The sequence below is a fragment of the Camponotus vicinus genome, unplaced genomic scaffold (assembly GCF_025532165.1).
Source record: "Camponotus vicinus isolate PSW18456_S1 unplaced genomic scaffold, iyCamVici1.0 SCAF_11, whole genome shotgun sequence".
Classification (NCBI taxonomy): domain Eukaryota; kingdom Metazoa; phylum Arthropoda; class Insecta; order Hymenoptera; family Formicidae; genus Camponotus; species Camponotus vicinus.
This window is the reverse complement of record NW_028141947.1, coordinates 17,606,431-17,629,974: the sequence shown is the minus strand read 5'-3', so window position 1 is coordinate 17,629,974 and position 23,544 is coordinate 17,606,431. Positions and strand designations below refer to the sequence as shown.

The 23,544-nt window shown below is 36.6% G+C and overlaps 2 protein-coding genes across 3 annotated transcripts in view; one reads left to right on the top strand and one right to left on the bottom strand.

Annotated features, from left to right (window-relative positions):
• The window catches only part of LOC145961584 (tRNA (uracil-5-)-methyltransferase homolog A), a 34,253-nt gene extending 10,793 nt beyond the window's left edge, over positions 1-23,460 (bottom strand). Inside the window, exon 1 of the mRNA XM_083081945.1 lies at positions 22,073-23,460. The gene's annotated coding sequence lies outside the window, so the exon portion shown is untranslated. The remainder of the gene's footprint in view (positions 1-22,072) is intronic.
• The window catches only part of Mef2 (myocyte enhancer factor 2), a 68,772-nt gene that overhangs the window by 5,547 nt on the left and 39,681 nt on the right, over positions 1-23,544 (top strand). Inside the window, exon 1 of one of the 2 annotated variants that reach the window (XM_083081964.1) lies at positions 22,507-22,525. The exons of the other annotated variant lie outside the window; for it this stretch is intronic. The gene's annotated coding sequence lies outside the window, so the exon portion shown is untranslated. Of the gene's footprint in view, positions 1-22,506; positions 22,526-23,544 lie in introns of those variants that run through there. 2 annotated transcript variants of the gene reach the window in all.

The window sequence follows — 23,544 nt, the reverse complement described above, 5'->3', positions numbered from 1 at the left end:
ACGTGTAACATAGATATTGCACAAAAGATAAAAACATGATTCCTTTTTCTATATTTTAATGAAAAATATTACATTTATTTTTTGTCGAAACAAATGTAAAATACCTTTGTTATGTAACAAAGATAGCATCTTAAGTGCTTTTATACATTTTCGCATAAAATTCTCGTCTCGCATCATTATAATTTTTATGATGATGATCCATCAAAAACAATATTGATAAAAAACCTTGATAAAATATGATTGAAAAAAAAGAGAAACTAACGATAATTAAAAATTACACAGTTGTAAATTCTCTGATTTGCAATATTTTTTTTATTCGCATGTTATCCTAATATTTCGCTATCGAAAGAACAATATTTGAAGATCGTCTTCAATTTTGAATTACGCAAGCGAACGCGCCTCTGTCGCGCGTATAATCTTACAACAGCATGCTCTAGGCTTGCACAAATTTGTATATATCTTTTATCAGCATTAATATTCGCTATAGTATAAGTCAAAGATGTTCTTTTCTCATTCTAATAAGCAAGAAGCGGGCGCGATAAGCGGAATATTTATGCGCGTTACACTACCCTAGCACCTTTTAGTCGTCGACTATATCGATGTTGTACGGCGTGACATCAGACTTATGACTAAGAAATTCAGTATTGAACTTGATTTTCGCATACATTATGGATTACGTTAAATGCGATGCTTGAAAAACGATTAGAGATACGATTATATGAAATAACAATATATAAATACATATGCATATATTTTTTTCTCATATTCTTTTTTTATCTTGCCGCGTATAGGATTGCTATATTAATTCATTGAATGCTTAATGGAGAGCAAGGCGGAAATTAAATTGTGTATTTCATCACCGCGGCGCAAGATATCGATCAGCTGACGCACTTTATTTACTTGTTTGCCAAGTAACACGAAAACACAATCAATTAGTATACAGTATAGATATGTCTACCTGCCGCGTATACTAACGTATACTCCGACTACCTCATAGTGCGTTACGCAAGATACGACGAGATTATAGTCGGATGACTATTTCCCGCAAACGGATACGACGCCGGCCGCAACGGATAATAACGCGGAAGATGATGTGTCCTTTTTATTATATTCGAGCCTACGTTAAATGCATCTCATGAGATGCAAAATTTTTAGATGTTTAAAGGATGCGACTTGTGTTGGATCGATCTCTTTGCCTGTGTATATATTTTGTGACATATATATCACAAAAATATTACAAAGGAGAGGGAATCTCTCTCTCTCTTTCTTTCTCTTTCTCTGTCTCGAAATTCGGAAATTATCCGGGTGAATGCAAATTATATGAGTTACACGAGTGTAAATTGCACAATTTTTTTAAGATGAATTGTTTAAAGTATTCGTAAAATAAGTTTTAATTTTAATTCATATCTATAGACGCACTTATTCATATCGAGCTTCAATTAAAAACTCATTCTTCGACATTATCGTCTTGCGTATACGCTATATTAAAATGATGCTATTAGCTGCGCGCGCGCGCGCGTCCCCTGTCATTAATGTCCTTAATTCTTTAGTTGCGACCGCGTTAAAGTGTGTAGCAAAACTCGACGGAATTATCCGTGGACATTTTTGGAAATCGCACTGCGCATATATGTATATTTCACGGAGACCTGATTTTTAGACGCGCTCATATATCTCATCCTCTCTCTTTTTCTCCATCTCTTGCTCTCTCGTCGCGCCCGAAAAAGCTCGCGGATTCATAAAAATTCTACGAAGGAAGAAACTCCGTTGTGTGCATGTCGCGCGGTTTGCGCGATCGATTTGCGCCACCATCGACGACGACGATGATGACGAAGACGACGAAGAACCAGGTTCCATCGATCATTTTCCCGCGGGGATCCAATTTTGCTGACGTCAGGCGTTTTGGGAACGTTATTATGTTATTGAGCCCGCCGCAAACGCACGATGTGTCACGAATGAAGGATTTCCGAAGGGAAGTAATTCTTATCGCGCTAAATAAACCTCGATTTGCGTTTATAATATTTGCGTATCGCTGATTATGCTGATTAAACGAGCTTCAAGATCGAGATCTAATACAACGTAAAACGAGAAACGAGTTTTGCCGGAGAACTAAAAAAAGAATTTGCTTTTGCATCAAATCGATATTTTCGCGTCTGAGTATAATCTTATTATATCGACGACTCTCGCATGATTGACTTTCGAAAATAAAATTTGCGATAATTACAGATTATATAAGTGTGAAATATCGTAAAGTGGAGATCTTGTGTTTCTCGTCAAAATTGATAAAAAAATTTATTAAAAAACGGGGAGAGGAGGATTGATATAAAAGACTATTACTTTATTACTATAACACATATTTTTAGATAGTGTTTTTACTTTACAAAATATATGCTTGCTTCATCACGAAATTATGTTGGTGTGAATCAGCCATTAAATTGACAAGATGGATTGTGCCATTATATGTTATTGGTTGCAAAAAAAATTGCGTGATATTATTAATATGAATGCCGCAAAATAAACAATTTCTGTTCACCCTGATTTTTCTTTACGCTATAAAACAATTGGCACATGAAAAGTTCCCTAGTTTCCTAGATTTTTCGTAAAGTGACAATATTATAAGAATTTTAAATGTCATTTATAATAATAATCATCTTTTCGAATAAAAAAACCGCGTCTCAGCTATTATATATAATATAGTAGTGAATAATTAAAATATTGGATATGATTTAGTCAAGACGAACCATTGACTTATTTAATCCAGATACTCTAGAATTCTGACGCGCATTTTAATAATTCAGTTTGCTTGTATTTTTAGATGGCGAGATAGAAATCCGCGAGGGAATATATGAGATAAATGTATTAGAGGGGAATTTGATAGAAATTATAAACTAATTTTGGCCACTCACAATATATTTCATGGAAATAAAACGGAGAAACATATTTTGTCAAATTCGATAAAACATTCTAAAATAGAATTTTTTATTTTATATAGCTTGTTCGTTAAAAAAAAGATTTCGTGATTAAATTGTCCGTAAAAGTCTGCAGCAAGATTTTATTTTGAATCATACATATATGTATAATTCTCTTAATAAGATTAGAAAAGCTTTATATTTTTCCTTGAAAATTGACTCTGCAGGCAAATATATTAAAACGTACTGATTTAATAATTCACATAATGGGGACCGAATCTGCCGAACAATAAATGAAATTTTATTTCAAGAGACAAATTAAGGGATGGAATGAAGGGAGAGAGAATCAAGAAACACGATTGTCGCGTAAGAGTAACATTTCGTGTCTCATGGAGGGTCCGGGACATTGATAGCGGCCCAACGCGACTAATTGTAAGTGTGCTCATTAGGCGACCGCTTCTCTATTATACATTCTTTCGGCGGGCGCCCTTCGGCGACGTTGATCGCGCGCGCGCCTTCGGCCGACCTTGAGGGCCGCTTCGTCGGGTCAGGACTGACGTAAATCTTTGGCGTGTGCTGGCGCAAACCCCCGGGTGCATTCTTCCCACCCCCGTGAACGGTGTGCACGTGTCATCGCGTCGCAAGAGGAGTAAATTGCGATGTTCGCGCGTATCGTTCGCGTAGGGAAGAGAGAAGAAGAGAAAGAAAAGGAGAAGGAGGAAAGGAGAAAGAAAGAGAGAGAGAGAGGGACGGAGCGTCAAATGACGCAAGTCCATCGGCTCTCGTGCGCAATTGCGGGCAAGATGCCCGTTTCTCGCCCATCCGTCCGTTCGTTCGGCCCCCTTTTTTCGCTCCTTCACGCGTGTGAAACGCGCGGAGTGAGGCGACGCTTGTTGTAAGGGCGCCGTTCACCCGGCAGGAGTTACCATCACCGGTGCACCTTGCCGATGTTCACCGCCGTGCTTGCATCGGTCACCGGTGCAAAGAGAACATTATCGAATGACGTAAGTCGACACGGTGCACTCGAGCAAGAGAAAGGTGCACCCTCTCCTCTCTCTCTCTCTCTCTCCCTCTTTCTCTTTCCCTTTGCCGGCTTTACCCTTTGTCACGTGCGAGCCGCACGTGTACGGCAAACGCGCGTCCCGCCTCTCGCTTCCCGCTTCCCGCGCGATACTGCGACTTTCAACGAATATATACGCGCACCGGGTGTGTCGAGGCTCGTCCGCGGGAATAGCGAGATGAACATGGTTTCGCTGCCCGGCATCGCGTGAATCTTCCGTAGCCGTGAAAGTAACCGGACCCTTTAAATTCAATTACGTGAACGAATCTTTAAGAATGAACGTATGATAGTAAATGCACAAAGTGAAAGATATGCAAAATATTTTCCTATTTTAATTTTAACGATAGATTCTACAATGAACTCAAATGTCACGATTTATATGATACATCGTTTAAAATATATATGAAACATATCAAAGAAGTTTAAAATAAAGTAGAATGAAAAAAACGTATAAGGGAAATACATTTTCAGCGAATTTCGTTAACGTGACAATAGAAAATCCAGATTTTTTTCTATTTTTCTCTTTAAATATTACGGTTCTATTATTATTCTGTAATAAAAAAATGCATGAGAAGTTAAAAAAGTTAAACAATGATTAATATCAAAATAACAAATAATTTTTTTACATATCGGGATATTTAATTAAAAGTTAATGTATCTTAATAAATGAGATATTTCATCCACGAGATGAAATATTATTTTTAATTCCTTTTTTCTTTTCCGTATTTTTGATGGAATTTTATTAGAGCGACAGCATTTTTGCACAGCTCTGAGATATTAATCTTACTAAATTATTTATTTTCCAAGAAATAAGTTAGAGAATTTTCTTAAAATAATTATACATAAATTTAATTATCAATTATATAAGTATCAAAAATTTATTCTAGCATAACTTGAATCTCAAAAGAAAGGATAGGGGGATGCAATCGATAGAAACCGGATGAAAGTTATAGATCGTAAAATTCAAACGTATAATCGATAACGTATGTAGTATGTCAGTGTAATATATTCATCGTTCGCTCGCATTTTAAGCATGCGAGCTATCTGCATCCGAATAAAGAAGTGTCCATTTACACGAATAGTCGTGCCACTATGAGAAATCAAAAAAATAGAGCGAAGGACGTGTGCTGTTATCGCAATTCAAATGCAATGCGCTCTGCAAAAATGATAATAAAAACATTTCAGCAATCGTAACAAAAAAGATAATAGTCGATTTTATTAAATCCCTTCAACTGTCTCTTTAAATAAATTACATTTTTATTAGTTTGACTACCAGTGTCTATGATGTAAACTCGTGAGCAATGTCATACATATTTCAAATTTAAACAATTGTGTATTTTATTTAAAAAGAGTAAAATATTAAAAAATGTGCTTTTTTCATATTTTAATTATTCGAAATATTTATTGTTGATTTCTGAATTAAATAATATTTCAAAGTTAGCACTTTAATTTTAGCGCGTGAATAAAAATTATTATTTTACATTAACCATTTATAATCTAGTAAAAGAAATATGTGTACTTTTTTATTTCTTCCATTTTAAATATCATTACTTTATTTACTTTATTTATTTACGTTTGATCAGGGAATATTTTGCATATAACAATGGCGTGTATCTAAAAATATCCAGCTATTTTTTTCTAAAGATAATCCATCTCATTAATTAAACATAACGAATTGAATTTACCTTTGACAATCTTTACTCACAAATATCCAGATACGATACATTCTTTTCGTTATGTATCTCACAATACATATACATATATTATGAGATACATGAAACGCGTTCGACACGAATGCCCGGTGGTTTGAAAAAAATCCTTTTCTCCTCTTTCTCTCAAATTATACGCATACAGTTCTCTACAGGTATAGAAGACGTATCAACTGCGATTCGTCGTGCTAGTCGTCGCGAACGGCGACTTCGTCAAAGGAACGCGCGAATGGAAACGCGATTCGCGCCCGCGGGAAAGGGAAGAATGACAGATCGCGCACGCGGAATAACAAGGGGGAGGGAGAAGGAAGTGGGAAGTGGACAAACGACAATCGCAGTGCGGAAGAGCGCTCTCGCACGTGGCCGATAGGACCACGTGGGCTTTTCGCCTGCGTCACCGACCGACCGACCAACCAACCGACCGACCGACCAACCAACCGACCGACCGACCGACCGACCGACCGGCCGACCAGTCGGTCGAACGAACAAACGAACGAACGTACGAACCAACGAACGAACCAACACCCCGTCGAGTGTATTGATTGAGGGTGGCCATGGTCGTTTCCATAGCGACGTTTCTTTTACCTGTACTTGTACGCCGTGCCGCGCGCATGCATGATACACCTTTCCGGCTGTATATATGTCATCGCGTAGGTGCGCGAAGTGTACCTACGATAGGCACGGGATGGGGTAGGATTCTCCCTCTTTCCCCCTCGACCTTTTCTTCTCTTTCTCCGCTACTCTACGATTACCGCGTGGATTACGTACAGCGGGTAGGCGAAGGAAACGGAACACGCTCGATATCAAGATAAGAGAGATACACACTTCGATGAACACGCACTCTCGAGATTGTTGTTGTTGGGGGGAGTTGCTTTTCTAAGGAAGACGGAGGCGACACGAGTAATGAAGTTATTTTATTCTTCCTGAAACTTCACTTTTGTTTACGTTAATCGAGAGTTAAATAACTGTATAATTTACCAAAATACACATAAGTCTTTTTCATAAATACATGCAATTCATAAACTTATAACAGTAATGTAATTCGTTTTTTTTATAAACGAGATAATTTAAATCTAATTTTCTTAATTTTTTAATACTGTATTCTTTAATTGCACTTAAAAATTCTACAATTTTCGATTATTTCTTATTTTTAAATCAATAAAAATAGACCAAATTATTATATTAATATTAAATTTATGCAATGCTGGAATATTCACTATCATGACATTACCGTTATAATCTATAATCGTCACAAAACATACACATTTTTTATTCATTCTTATCGAATGAAAATAACATCTTGAATTAAATCGATATTTTAATTCGCAATTTTCTTATGAGGAGGTATTGATTCTTGAAAAAAAATTATTTACATTGCACATACGTATTTTTGCTATTACGAAACTTGTCGCTGTTTTTGCAAGGCGGTTGATTAGCTGTATATTTACGTTTATAATATATGTTATTATGATCTGCGAATGTAAAAGCGCGGTAATATCGCACACATAACGAACGTAATTAGTCAATTTTGAGTGCACGAAGTACCAACACAGATAGGCATTAATGATTTAATTTAAAAAATTACGACGCGTAGCCTTTGACGGTGCAAATCTGACCGCGAAGATTTCTCGTTAAACCAACAAGAGATAATCCGAGTATTAGGTTATCTTTGTCTGCTCTGTATATCTCTTGTTCTCATTGGCGTAGAGAGAGAAATTTATAAGTTGGGATTAACGCTGAATTACAATTTACTGTAATCGTTCTTAAACGTTACGAAACATAATATAATTCGAAATTGTAAGATTATATATTTTTGTGTACTTATCGGCATACATTTTTTCAATTTTTATTTCTTTGGTTCTTGCGAAATATTGAAACTCTTAACTTTAATTGCGAGAAAAGTAACTAGTACTTTACTTTTTAAGTTTCAAATAATTTATTTGTTGATTTTAAAACAATATTAAAAAAATACAAAATACATAAATAATAAGTAAAATAAAATTATCTTGTTTACGCAAAGTTACTTTGTTAATAATTTTTTATAGAGTTTAAAAAAATAATCTTTAAGCATAGTTTTGCGCCAACATTAAAATTGCAATTTATAAATAAATTGCCTTGGGCATCTATTGATCTTGATACGAGAACCATTTCTGCTTTTATTTAAATTTTAATCATAGGCATTTTATCATGAACATTTATGATTAATATCATTATTATTAATATCGTGAAATTTCTAACGAAAGGACAGAAAGGGGAAAAATGACAGAAATACTTTACATTGAATAACAGATTTTTATTGACAGCTCAAGAAATTTGACTAGACAAAAGAGTGATGAAATCGGAGCCAAATTTTCTTTCTTTTTTTCACTCTTGTGTTTCGAAATACGAACGGACAAAAACATTCGAAAGATCATAATGATTTATAAGAAACGCAGGATTGTGAATACCGAGGCGAAGAAAAACGACATTGGAACACATGATTCGACCTCTCAAGAATCGATACGTGAGAAAAGTCGTGTCGGTCAGCTGACAAGGCGCCGAGCGATATCCGGCAGTGAACGAGAAATAAAAGGAGCGTGGGAGGTAAAGAAGATAGGGAGAGAGAGGGGAGAAAAGGAGGGATGCTATGAGAAACACGCAGATACACTATTACGTATTGCCAGCTAGCAACAAACGCGTACAGTCCAGTGATTTTACTTGTTGAACTTTATTTATTCAATTTTATCACATACGCAAAAAGAGAGAACTTTATTAATACACTTGATTTTATTTAATTATTATAAAAAAGTTAGTATTACAAAATTAAATAATAGCAGAAAAATATAATTTACAAATATTTCAGTTTTAAACCTGAAAAAAGTTAATTTTGGAACAGAAAAGTTCTCATTCATATTATTTTTTAGAAGTAAAAAATTGAAATTGTATAAAATATTTTTTTCGAATAATAATTGTTTAATAAAATAGATAGAAAAAAATATAAAATAGAGAATAATATTCGTAATAATATTATTTTCAAAAAGGACATTCTTTGCAAATTTAATAAAACATCACACACACATTCTTTGCAAATTTAATAAAATACACACCCACACACGCCCGCGCGAACACACCGCACATGATATCTATAAAAGGAATTTTTTTTGAAGAAAGGCTAGTACAACATTATATATATAAACGAATTTTACTCTTCAGGAAGAAAATTGCTTGTTTATTTGCGCACTTACTGTAATTTTAAAAGAAGACAATCAATGAAAAAAATCCATTATTTCTAAACTTCTTAAATTAATTTTGATTGAATCATTAAATGTTAGTGTATACTCTATATATGCGATGTTTAATAAGATAATTTGATTAATAAAAAATGAACAAATAAATTGATAGCATAATTAAGTTGGCAGTTGTACAAGACTTTAATTTCTCAAGTACACACACACACACACATTTTTTCAAAGCTTTTAGGTGACTATTGTTGCATATGTTTTGCGCAAAAATATTATTAAAAAGTGTATTTGAAGAATATTTTTTCTCTTTCTCTCTGTCTTTGAATTTCATTTTTTATTATAGAGAAAAAAAAATATATATATAGTCAAATAAATTAAATTTATGTGCGCACGTGGCACAATTCCTAAAGACATAAATCTATTCGATTGCCGATTAAATATCGCAGGAACGTAACAACGTGTTTTACGTATCCTCAAAGAAGGGTAGAAGAGTGAGAGGAGAAAAAGTGACGCAGCAAAGGGAACGCTATGGGAGAGGAAGAAAAAGAGATTAGACAGAAGAAAAGAGGAGACGCGTGGTGGATGAGATTTCATAGAGGCGGTCGTCGCGACGCGGCTCGAGCTCTTCTCGAGAAGGTGTCGGGGGCGGCGGAGAGGAAGCACGCGGAGGACGCGAACCACGTGGGGGAGAGGAGTAACGCGGGGTGGACGGGGTGGGAGTGACGCGGGGAGGGCAGTTGCGACGTCGGGCGTCCGGTGATCGCGCCTTAAAAGGTCCGACGCCGCACGCGCCCAGCAGCTGCCAGCTCTCCCTCTTCCTCCCCCCTTTTTCCTCCTTCACTTCCTCTCCTTCTTTTTCTCTCTTTCTCTGTCTTTCTCTGCGTTAGCAGCGGCGTGAATGCGCTTTTCACGTTCCTTCTCTTTTCACGCACATCTACCTTTTTTCTTCCTCTTATTCTCTTCCGTATCTCTCTAATCTTCCTACCTTATCTCGGCAAATTATACGGGGGTCGCGGATTTTCTCAATTTCTTTCTTCCACGATCTTCTTTTGCCCCTTGATCATCGTCACCGCCGCCGATCAGCCGCCTCGTCTCGTCACGCTCGGCCCTCGCGTTTTGGACCGCGGTGGCGAGTATCGCGTTTCAAGTTAACGCGGCAGCGTACAAGTACCATGAGCGAGAGCGAGCGGGAGAGAGACAGAATGGTGACGCGCGTTTGGGAGGAGGGGGCAAGCGCGCGTGTGCGTGATTCACGCATGACGTCTGCACCGGCAGTGACGGCAGTAGCGGAGATCGAGACTCGAATCTTTAGATGATGATGATGATGATGATGATGATGGCGATGGATCAGATGTTCTTCCCTTTATTACGCGATATGCTTTTTAAAATTTTAGGATCGTATCACGTGTGAATCTTCCTCTCTTTTTATTATTCCTCTCGCTTCAAATTCTTTTTTTCAAATGCGACAACGTAAAACTTGATTACATCGGGTTTTTGACACTTTCGATCAAATAATATATTTGGATTTAAAAATCAAGAAATCCGTCTAAAATAATCTTTTCATTATTCATGTCTCTTTTATAGCAGGCAAATTTTTGAAGAATCGATTATATTGGTATTTATTTTTATATAATAACTCAAAACGCATTGTTTTTCAACATTCTGGTTGCATATATTGCTAGAATTACTTAACTCGTAATAAATAACATGGGCCATGTCAATATATTCAGCTCGAGATCTCGTGGTGACGCACGACAAGTTAGAAATGTTAAAATACACAAAATAATATATTCACAATCTTTGGAATAACGGGAAGTAAATCTTATGTCTGCGTCTCAATTTTATCTTGAATATCTAATATTTAAATACATAAAGTAGTAATAATATTAATATTATGATATTATACTTGATAAGTCATCACTTGTTCATATTGCATAACATACTTTAAAATTAAAAGAATTTATACAGATATATATAGGAGAAAATACTATACCTGAAATATATAAAATAATAATTGTATTTACATAAGCTGTTGTCTTAAATTATAAAATAGTTGCTAATATATGTATACATATATGTAAATTCAAATCCTATTTAAAATATTTATTATAATCTTTAAAGTGTAATATTTGAAATAATATATAATTTCAAACAAATATTTCTTGTATATATTTATCATCAATCTGTCATCAATCGTAAATTTTCCAAGCAAAATTATTTAAAATTTAAATAATTTAAATAAAATTAATAGTTTAGTTTTAAAATATATTCACTATTAGATTTAAGTCAAAAGTAAATAAAAAAAACTAATACATTCAAATATTAACTTATGATATTACTAGACGATCCAGTACTATTTGCTAAATCAAATTCGAATAAATCTCCAATATCTGATTTCCTCTATTTCCTGTTTATCAAAATTGCAATCGTATTTCTTTGAAAAATGGTTTTGTTACAGGAAATTGTTACTTTGTTATAGGAAACCAGCTTTGAAATACTGTTCCTCATTTGTTCATCGCTATAATGTTACTTTTATATAATTTGTATGATGTTGAAAATGCGTATATAAGTTTAAACTTATATACGATTCAAAATATAGCATCAAAAAATATCAAAACACGCGTTTTAGTTTCTTTGTAAATATAATGAGAAATTCCAGAAATATAATGAAATTTAATGATGAAATATTTATTAAGAAGCAAAAATTATTTATATAATCAAATGTATAATAATAATTTTGAAGTTGACTTGAAAACGTGATTGCCAGTTTTCCTAAAATCTATCTGTTTTGACTCGATTATTACTGAAAAATTTCTTACAAAAAAAGTGTCTGAAGCTTTCTATAAAATGTAAAATTATATAACTAACATGTTACGAAAATTCACAGATACAATTATCTTATCATATCTGCAACTCCACCTCTTTACATTATTACGTCCAAAATTTACTAAAGGGATACGATAATCGTCTTTCTATCAATAAAAAAATTTAAGACGCTAGTAAAAAGCTTCAAAATACATAGTACCTAGTAAGTAGGATAAAGGGAAACAAAGAATAAAGAGTTTACCGGCACCTTTCGAGTTTGTGGCCGCGAGAAACATGTGTACACGCGCGCAGCGTGTTATCGAAATGCCATGTCGATGCGCTTGTGCAGCCCTCGAAACCCCTTGGGCAGATCTCCATCCTGTCGATCTCACCCTCGCTCGTTCGCTTTGTGCCACCCGTTAGATGGACTGGTATGGGGGGAAGGGGATCTGGCACTTACGTTCAAGATGATCTCCCGCTCGAAAAGCGAGCAGCAGTCAGTCACATTGTAGTGATACTATGTCATTAACCTTTTAGAAGACTAGAATTTGTATACATATATTATTGAAAAATACGCGCGCTAACAGGAAGAGTTTATCCGAAAAGGTTAACTCCAAACATTAATAAAAATATTATTTTTAATATGATATAGAGAACTACACGATACACACATATATTATTTTTATTTTTAAAAGTTTTAGAATTTTATTTTATTCTATTTTTCAACTTTGCTTATGCAACTTGAAAACTTAGATAATTATACGTTTTTATTTTATATTTTCCATTTTTCAATTTTATCTTAAAAAAAAAAATTTTACATATTATGATCTAATAATGATCTATTTTAGTCATAAACTTTTATTACGATCTCTTAATATATTCGAGTCGAATTTTATTATGATTTATATTTATATCTAATATATAGCTTATGTATTAAATATTTCAGTGTATTTTCTCTTTGCTTTTTCTATTTATTATTTGCTTCTATAAAGATAGATTTTTGATTTTGTATTCGATAGGTAAAGTACGAGAAAGCGTGTAACTACGCAATGACTGCCACGTGCTCCGGATGTGAAACATGTGCAGGAATTCGAGCGGTGACTGATCATTTACGAAAAATCTATGTGTAAATTAGAGAATAATATTTTATACGCATGGCTGTCCTTGCGTTTTTGCCTGATTAATTAACTGAATAGGCCAGTTTTTCAAACTCATCAAACTTGTTGTTCGAACAGTTCAATAAAAAAATGATCGTTTTGCTCGTATGATTATGCAATACATACATTTTAATTTGAATATTATTATTAATGTATTTACGAATTTATATAATTTTTCGACCGAAGTGGAGTTTATTTTTGTCCAAATTTTATCGACTTTTAGAATCTTTTCGCGTATTAATTTACAATTCAAATTCAAATTTTGTTTAGGAAATCTCTCGATATTGTAGAAAATTTGTAGAAACTCTTTCTCATCCATTTATTTAAATTCTAATTAACTATCTTTCATAGTACCATCTATTAAGTCTAAATAAAAGTATAATTAGAAGTACATCAACAAAAGTGAAAGAAAGTAAAACTGCAGCTCTCGTATGAAAAGCTCGAGAAGAATCCTTTGATCCAGATTCCTCCTTGTACCGATCGATGTGCGAGCAACATGAAAATCTGGTGCTAAACATCGTATCACCCCACACGTGGCTACATCGCTATCCGAGTGCTAGACACGTGTTCCTCGATCTCCTACAGAGAGATTTCTCTCCGGGATAAAATCCGGCGTTTAGGGTTGCTACAATAACCCTTTTTTTAAACAGATCTTATCATTCTGATAAGAGAACATTCCTGATAACCATGATACTTTATTTATCGCGTACATTTCGTCCCTGAAGTGATGTTTACTAAAAAGAGTAAGAAGAGAACAAGAAGATAAAAATTATAATGAATAGCATTAATTTTCTTCATAATATGTTAAATTTATTTCTGTTCTGGAAGTTTTTATTTCTACATTTTTTTATTGCTTTCTTATCGAAAAGTTCGATTAACGTATAAAGAATATCAAGATATTGAAAAGGAATCAGAACTTTAAAATGCTTCGATTTTAAAAGGACAAATTAAGAAATTATTTGTGGAAAAAAAATACATACAATTTATCAGACGAAAATTATAATTTTTTTTACATCATATATTGAAGTATATTTATTCATATTTTTCCTGTTGCATAACAAAGCTGCAATTTCATTAATTAGTATATTTTTACAAAGAAAAGGAATTGTGTGTGATTGAAATTTATTACTGCACACCAAGCTTTTTCTTAAAAAATCAGGAATTTCTCTTGTTATTTTTTCAATATAATTATTTCATCAACTCTAAGGATATCACTTAATGAAATTTAATTACTTAGAATGCGATAGAGTTTACATTTCCACTTACGAGCTTCTCGTTAGTTCGAGGCGCATTACATCGTCCTCACGCTATAATAGAGAGGATAATCCCAAAGGATACGACCCGCTTTTCAGAGATAATCCACTTGATCGGCTCATCTCGTTGATTGCAAACGTATCGTAGTCGTGGTTTCCGATACAGCTCCCTACCTCGGTAGTTGAATGCAAATACTGATCGCTTATACAAATGGATGATATTCTCAGTTGGCAAACGAGATGTCAAATTAGACAACTTAATGAAGAAGAATATTGTAGACGATAAGGAGCCAGTAAGAAAAGAGAGAGAACACATGAATAACGGTTTGCAATTTGAGTTATTTCATTATAAGATAATGATTATATCATGCTAGAAATAGAAAGTATAATAGTCAATCTCTCCGGCACGTTCATTTCATTTCGTCAGGTGCAAGCCAGGAATCTCAAATGCGATACAACTGCACGCTTAACGAAATTTTATTATATGCCTTTAATTTATGATTTTGTTATAAAAAGGAATAAAATAAACTGTATTTTTTTATCAATTTATTTTTTTACGATACAAAATGTGCAAATGTGCGATCTGAATATTGAGAGTTAAAAGATAGGAGTTGACGTTTATATAAGAATGAATGAATCTCTCTCTCTCTCTCTCTCTCTCTCTCTCTCTCTCTCTCTCTCTCTCTCTCTCTCTCTATTCTCGAAGTTTTCATTCGTTTCTTGTTCAAATTAGTTTGTGGAAATTAAATAACAGCAAAATTAGTTCTTCTACTACTATATATATAACCTTTAAACGATCAGAAATTTCTATATATATGTAAGTAAAATCTTATTGTTGTTATATATTAGACATTGAATTATCAATTAATTTAATAGAGTTTTAATTTGACGGAAGTTATGAAAGTAAATGATACATGTTAAATTTCTAATTAAAAATTTTCAATCTAAAGATGATAAATAAATATAATTACATAAATATATAGGATAATTTTGGAATTATCATCGACAAATGATTATTTGCTTAAGTCGATATACTCTCTCTTTCTTTTTATTTTTTTTAGATTTTGATGTCACTTTCTATCTCCATTCCAATTTTTCGTATCAATACTTTAAATCTTCGTAAGCATTTCTAAGCATAGGGATTTGGCGGTTGTTGGGCACGACGTTAGGTGGGAGTTTCGGCAAGAGAGGGCAAAGCGAGGCAGAGTAGAAGGACGGGGAAAGAGCTACGCCAAGGGAGGCGCGCGTCACTTACTTGAAGCACGTGCTCTGGTTTCTGGCGGCTGCTCCTGCTCAGCCTCAGAGAACTCGGCCCTGGTGCTGCTGCCTGCACGGTTTAATTTTAGCCGCGAAGCTTTAACTTCGCCGTGTCATAGGACAAAGAATATGGCGCGTTGCACTCGCGCCAATATCCACCCCTCGAGACTCCCCTCTACCTCCCCCTCCCATCTTTTCGTCCCCTTTTCGTCTCGTCGCGACGCGTCTTTCGCCTCTTTCCGTCGAGATGCGTGCATTTTGTCCACGTTTTCCGTAAGATACCTACGATGAATTTACTACCAATCATCTCTACTCTTATCCTTGAAGGAAAGATGCTCCTTGTGTGAAAATATCGGAAACATATGCATCAGTTTTTTTAATTGTTCGCCAAAGCGATTGCTTTGTTAGAAATTTCTCAGGAGGGAATGGCGTTTAATTTTTATGAATATTATTCCAAGTCAACACTTATGAAACTGTTGGCGAGGAATATTATTGCAATAATTTGCTTTGATTTGCGATGAGAGAAATTATATAATCATATCGTCAGACTTGAACTTCTAGTTTGATCAATACTAGCTTGCAGAAAGGCAAGGTCTTTCTTCGATGTGCTTCAATGTATTATATCACAATTTATTAAATTTATTTATACCATTATACTTTCTTTTACAATGCGCCGAGAGACACAATCGCCTGCATCAATTACTTTTTAAATAAATCTACATCATTGTAAAATTGGAAAACGCAACATAAGAATATTCTCATAAGTTTACTCGAACCCGAGTGTGAAATCGCAAAGGTATTGGACGTTCCACATATTTCTCAGGCGCGAAATCGCGCTGATTGATATTACTTATGCGCGGAAGCAAAGTCGCTAGAGTAAGAAGCACGTGTATAAAACATCGATAAACGTACCTGATAATTATTCCGATGATGAGGTAGATACTTCGCGCCTGAAACTCGATCGGCGAGATCGCGCGCGATTTTTCGCGCGACGACTCGGTCCTCTCCGAGTCGCGATTGCGCGGTCAGGAAGTTTGCCGCGCGCGGTATATCGAGTTTGTGATGCGAGAGGCAATGACGTAGATAATGCATGCGTTCATTGATTAGACACACGTGGAGCACGTAGAGCTCTCAGCGTATATGCGGCGAGTATACACAAAGTAACTACGTATATCCGACGAGGCGAGATATGTAGCGCTCGCGGCTGGAAACTCCAACTGGAAAACTCTCTCCCTTTCTCTCTCTTTCTCGTTACTCGTGAAAGCTATCGACTCGAATTCAAGTCTGCGTAATTAAAAGAGCGCACGTGTACAATGAGAGTAGCGTCCTCCTCCGTTGCTCCGAAACATAGTTTGTTTGAATACCTGTTTTTGAAATTTTAATAAGTTTCGACTCGATACGCGTGCAAGTTTTGTCTTTGTCAATAAAATTCTAAGGTCATTAATATATTATTTATTTTGATATATTTTCCGTCGTTTTAAAGTGACATTCTAGAAATTGGATTTAGGTGAATAAATTTATGAATAAATTTCAAAAAAATTTTTATATACAACTTTAGTATCAGAATTACAAATGTAATATTGATTTCTTTCATAACGCGGAAAGAAACAAATTTTCTGTTCAACTTTAATTACATTCACGTTAAATACAAAATTTTCAAAAATATGTGCATTTGTGTATTGCTTTTTTTATAATAATATTTAATTATAAAAATTCGCGCTGAAACGTAATTGCTTTTTGCATTCGATTAACCGGCACGAGTCGTCGCTCCAAACGAAACGGCGATATAATTCAGCGAAGGAAGAAGTCATGACACGGTCGCACGTGTGCGCGCGCTCGGTTGGGGATGCTGGCTCTCCTGGACTGTCGATGCGTACGCAGAGAGGGAGAGAATCGAGGGATAAAGAGAGAGCCATGCAAAGTGCGTATGCGGGTGAACCGGGAGAGAGAAAGAGAGAGAGAGAACGCGAAATGAGGAGAGAGGAGGGTGAGAAGGGGGAGGGAGAGGAGGCGGTTCGCAGCAGCCGGCCGCGCTGTCAGCTGCCGACAGATTTATCGAATGGCACGTGCCGATCCGGAGCAATGTCGTTTTGTACTTTTCTGCTTTCTCGACTTGTGAGAGAGCAGCGCCTCGCCGAGAGGGCTGCAAAAAGTCCCGCAGGTTTGTCGGCTCTCCGCGTTCCTCCACCCTCTTAGCCCCTCTCTCCTCCTTCCCCTTTCCTTCCATCTCGTAAACCATCTCGCGATCGGTTAAGTCCATTGTCGGGAGGCGATGGTGTTCTTCCGCTTCGGACATTCCTCGATGATTCTCGCGGGATTCCTAGAACTTGACAGAGAGAGGGAAAGGAAAAGAGAGTGAGAGACTTATATGAAGCTGCCATTAGTGCTACGTGGACATGACGCATTTCGTGCGTGCGGTTATTTTCGGTTACGACGTACGCTCGCCGGTTCTAATTAACGTTAAGGGACTATGGCAGTAGTCGCTGTAGGGGTATCTAGCTGAAATGTCAAGGTGATAGAAATTTGATATTAAATTCGTACAGTTATAAAGAAGTATGCTCTCTCACACTTTCTCTCTTTGTCTGAAGAAACTCGTGCATCTTGTAACTTTGATGAGAAAGATCGAGTTTCAATTGTTGTCATGACACGCGCAGCATATGATCTCTCTGCGTTTATTCGCTCGTAACGATGAAAATTTAATAATCTATGTAAATTATATTGAAAAGTTGACCTATAAGCAAGAATAACAACTTCCCAGTTGCCACTTTGCGATATAACTGTCAGACTTTTGATTTTGATTACTTTCAATATGTAATGAATCTAATATGAAATGTTGTATTTCACGTTAAATTCAGGACACCATTTGCGTGACATTATATTCTTCGTTTTTATTTGAAGAATTCTAAAATTGTGCCGTATTAATATCGGAAAATGGAATACACTGCACTCAGAGATACCGTTTCGGAATAGATACGTTTTGGACGATCGATCGCAATCTCGGCGCAAATTTTATCAAAGAGGGCGAAGAAACATGTCCATTAAAATGCATCCGTAAGTTTCAACTGAAAATCGCACTAATCGTAAGCCGGATCCGACTTGATCTATCGAATTTCAAGTTTTTAAAGTATATAACGATGGCGGTGCGAATTTTCAGGAATATCGATTCCTAATAATTGGTGGGACGAACTTTGGAAGTCGCATGCGAATATTAATAATATTTCCGTGGACCAATGATGTCAGTGATAACCAGCGGAAGAGCCAGAATGCGAGCAGAATGAAAAAAGGCGAGCGGGGAGACGGGGGAGGAAAAGAGGGGACGGGCAACGAGAAAGATTTCGCCGATGGAAGAAGAGAGAACGCGAGCGTATTAAGAGTGACTTAAATTAATAACGCCACGCTATTTCGGAGTCGCTTCCAGGCACCGCTAACCCGATTAGCAGCCGAATGCAGCAGCGGCGAGAGCGAAGTGAGAGAGATAACGCGGGCATAAGTAATTCATCGGCCGATCTCGCGGCGTGACTGGCTGCTAGCTACGGTAGTGGCGCAGTAATTATGGAAACTTCGACGTTACGTCAGGCTTTATAATTGGACGGATATTTCTCTCTCTCTCTCTCGCGTTTACGAAAGGGATGCTGCAAAGGGATGCCGAGGGGTGGCGGATTCGGTATCGCGAATCGCATTATGTCACGTCAGTCACGGATCGGTACATGTCTCTCTCTCTCTCTCTCTCTCTCTTTCTCTCTCTCTCTCTCTCTCGTATCGCGCGTGATCTGATTTATACAACGCGGTTCCGTTAAATAAAATAACTCGGCTCATCGCTTAACGCCGGTTAGCCGTCACTTAATGGCGTCATTTTCTCCCAACGCTGTCGAGCGAAGACATCATGTCGCATTTCTCTCTCTCTCTCTCTCTCTCTCTCTCTCTTTCTCTTTCTCTTCCGTAAAATCCGCTCCTATGTGTGCCGCGATTATTTCAATTATTATTCTCGAAGATACGCGAATTGAATTTGCGAAGCGTGATCCGTGCTCGTCTCCATTGGTTCTCACGCGATCACCAATGCAATCTCGTATTTATACCGGAGTGGTCCCGGATTTATACCGGATGTTGATTTTCCGGCTGTCGATAAAACGAACGAAACGACAGTAAAATAAAAAAATAATGATTACTTCATAGTTTTCAAAAAGTATATTTCAAAAATATATAATTAATTATTATTAATTTATTATTGAGAATCTCTTATTAGTCGAAAATTATTTAATGAGAGTTGAAAATTCTTCTGAATCTTCATATTCAATTTAAATTCAATATATTTTAAATTATATTAATAGATAAGATCGTCGTATCAGTTTGACAGCTAATTAACAAAATATTTAATGTTGAAAATTAATAAATGCTACAACGAGAGTGTTGATTTCTTATCAAATATGCATTAAGGAAAAATAGTTTTCAGAGAGAAATCTATTAGTGAATTTATACATATATTCATCCGATAGCCATTTGAAGAATTTAAATGTCATGATGATTGTATCATAGACAAAGCACCTCGAGCTTTTTTTCTTTGTTAATGCATATATCTATGATTACGAGAAGTTAATGACTCACAATGATGATTAAATGTAAAACCTATTGAACGATACAAATTGAGAAATTGTTGATTGGTAAATATAACAGAGGAAATATACATGTTTTTTCCCTAATATATTATTAAATTCCTCCTGTTTAGCTTGCGCATAAATAATAAAATTTGAAACACAATAATGAAGATAAATGTGTGAATATTCCAAAGAATGTACAAATAATAAGAAGATTTTATACGGAGCACAAGCATATTTTGAGCGAATAAAAAATAATAATAATAAATTAATAGTAATAAATAGTAATAAAAAATTGTAAAATGTGCGATTACAAAAATTACTATTCTGGAAAAAAACGCTAAATATTTTATAGCATTGAACAAGTTTGTGTCTTCTCATATTTCACAAAAAAATTACAGACATTCCAACGTAAAATGCGATAAATTGATTTATGACTTCAGCAGGATTTTTTTAAACTGTCACTCTCAATGTATTGTATTGCTCAAAGCGTATATTATTAATGGGCGTAAAAAGCCATGCCATTAATGGGCGATGCGACGTCTTTTCGCGTCATATATTGCCTATTATATATTTTCTATCGAAATTTTCTCTCTCTGAAATCGGATCTCTGGCAGAAATGCTTTTCGCGTGATTCTTTTTGAGAGAATCCCGTCCAACGAAAATAATTAATTTCATCACAGAATGTTGACTTTCTTTCCGGGCTTACAATCTCGATTATTTATATGTAAAACGGAAATATATAATTTTATTCTCAATTTTTGCACAAGAAACGTCTTGCTTTGCTCTCGTATGACTCAGTGCGCGCGATTTTAATGGGAATCGTCCAGGCAGGAAACGGTTAACGCCAAAGAATGTATTCGCCGACACGTAGCGAAGAAAACTAGTTGGAAACGCACTCTGGAATTTTGCGCGGCACCTGATTAAACAATTCGAGCTCCCCGTCGATTTGGTCGAGGTCGCGATCAAGAGTTCTGGATCGCTAATCCACCAATTTTGCGGATATTCGCGATACAATATTACATCGCGAGAAGACATTACATCGCAGAAAATACGTCGCTCTCTCTCTTCGGAAGAAGATACTCATGGTACTGTTTATCGCTGATTCCTGCATTATCGAAAAAGAATTATAACGTCGAATTAAATGCAAATTATATCGCATATATTGAATATTACACGTGTAAGCTAATGGAGATATATAGGAATAATTAAAAAAATTAGGTTCCCCTCCAACGGAGGGGAACAAATGCCTGCGATATCTTTCGAAGCTTTACGACTGGGCGCGATAAATATTTTATTTACACAATTCAACAAAGAACTTAATAGAAAAAAAGAATATAATTATATATATTTCTTATTATTTTTTTTGTTTAATTTCATTTTTATCTTCTACGATAAATTCTATATAGTATATAGCTGTAAAGTAGATAATTATTATTTTCCTGTGATATTACGGATCTAATATTAAATTCCGAAGGCCTTATCAATCTCAATCTTCAAATTCTTTTTATAAATTCTGACAATATTAAATATAGGTTTGTTGTAATTTTAACATCAAATTTTTTAAAATTATAATGGAGTACTTTATAATGGAGTGTTTTAAAAGTCAGCACTCGGTATCTTGAGAATTACAAGAAATTATTTTTTGTAAGTTTAATAAACAAACTGTATTATTATTTATAATCTAATCTTATCGCTATCAATTCATCTTCTCACACTTTCATTTATCATTTCTTTTATAAATTGTTTAGATAAATGAAATCGATGATATCGATGAGTTTTGAAATTTCGATGCTATAGATACACAAAGATCTCTACGCTTGTGATAATGAAAACAAGTAGTAAGAACTAGAGTTTCAGACAGCAATTCATACTCAAAAATAAGAATTATAAAAAATATGAATTTTTTTCTTTCAAACCCTTGAATTATTTATTACAACTTGATTCGTAATTCGTTTTCCTTATTGCTCACATTTTTTCAGTCTCTAATTTGCTAAATCCAAATGAATCTTGCAAATTGTATATCTATTTCAATCCTATTTTTCAAACTGTTGAAAATGGCAGACTTAAGACACATCCTTCTGTATCTGCAACATCGAAGGGTGAACTCACCGAGATTACATCGATTTCATTCCTCGATCTCTTAATCGCGACGAGCAGCCGCCATCATGGCGCGACCATCGTCTTCCTCGTGGTTGTTGTCGCGCCTTCATGGTCGCCGTCATCGTCGCGGTCGTCGTCTTCGTCTTTGCGCTCGCGATTGTCTCGCTCGTTGCTTAGGTCAGCCGTCGTCTCCGTCGTCGTCGTCGCTCTCGTCCAAGTTCGGCCCGTTGGTTGGGCGTCGTTGGAAGAGAGGTGGGCCGTTCTCGCGCTCACACACCCGATCACTCATGCACACACACACCCGCATACGCACGTACACATACACTCTCTCCATCTCTTCTTCTCGCCGCGTCCCTCCACCCTCTTACGGGGAAAAGGGGCGCTACTATATCGGTGGTATTTTGGTTTTGGCTCGGCTCGGCCCGCGGCAGTTCTGGGAGTGGAGTTCTAAAAACAGCAGAGGTAAGTCCTGCCTGTGTGCCGCTGCTGCTACTGCTGCTGCTGAGCAGCTGCCCGCTTTGCTTCTTCTTCGTCCTCATCGTCGTCGGCGCCGACGACGCGTCGCGGCCTCGCGTTCTTCGCGGTACCGTCCTGGTCTCGATAACGTCGTCATCGTCCTTCCATCGTGGTCATCGTCATCGTCGTCGTCGGTATCGCGTCCTCGTGATTTCCGCGGACACCCTCGTCGTGCGCGAATTCGCCGTGATTACCTCCCTCTTCTCCTCCCTCCTTTCCTTATCCTGAAGAAACCGCGACACTTTGATCGAAAACCGAGCCCGCGGCACTTTTGCGACTACCCGCGGCGATCGTCTCGCCGCGCCTCTTATAATATACACCCGCTCTCGCGCTTCCGATGGCGGTTTACTAATTCAGCTTGCCGCTGCTACCCAGAAGCCACCCGGTCTCAACCTTCTTTTAGGCACCACCCTGCCTCTCTTGCTCTCGCCTTGCCTCTTCTCGCCCTGCGCATCCCGGTATCCACGGATTTATTTCTTCGCGCGCGGGAATTATTTTTGGTGTCTTTTCCCGCGGTTTGTTAATATACACTCGCTCACACTCTCGATCCACCTCTCTTTCTCTCTTTCTCTCTCTCGCCCTTTCGTCATCGTGTACTGCCATGTGTTACTCTCCGGCGTGATTATTCTCTTTCTCGCGCCAAAATTGTAACGACGTCTCGCGATCAGTCGTTCGCGCTTTTAGTCGCTTTGCCGTGAGCGTTGCACGCGCTTTCGTCTATCCGATAGGACGATCGACAAGGATGGAGTCTGACCGGCTCCGCGGATCCGGAGTCGACTTTGATCCAAGATTAACGGCCGCTCGTTTCGGCTTATTTTCCCCTTCGTCTTTGTTCGCCATGGCGAATCACGTCACGACGAGTGTCGTTGTTTGCGCTAGTTACTACTCCCGGCTTGTGATGTCGCGGAATCGTTGGCTTCATCGCTACGTAGTTCCGACGTAGTTCTCGAAAGCTGTGAAGTGGA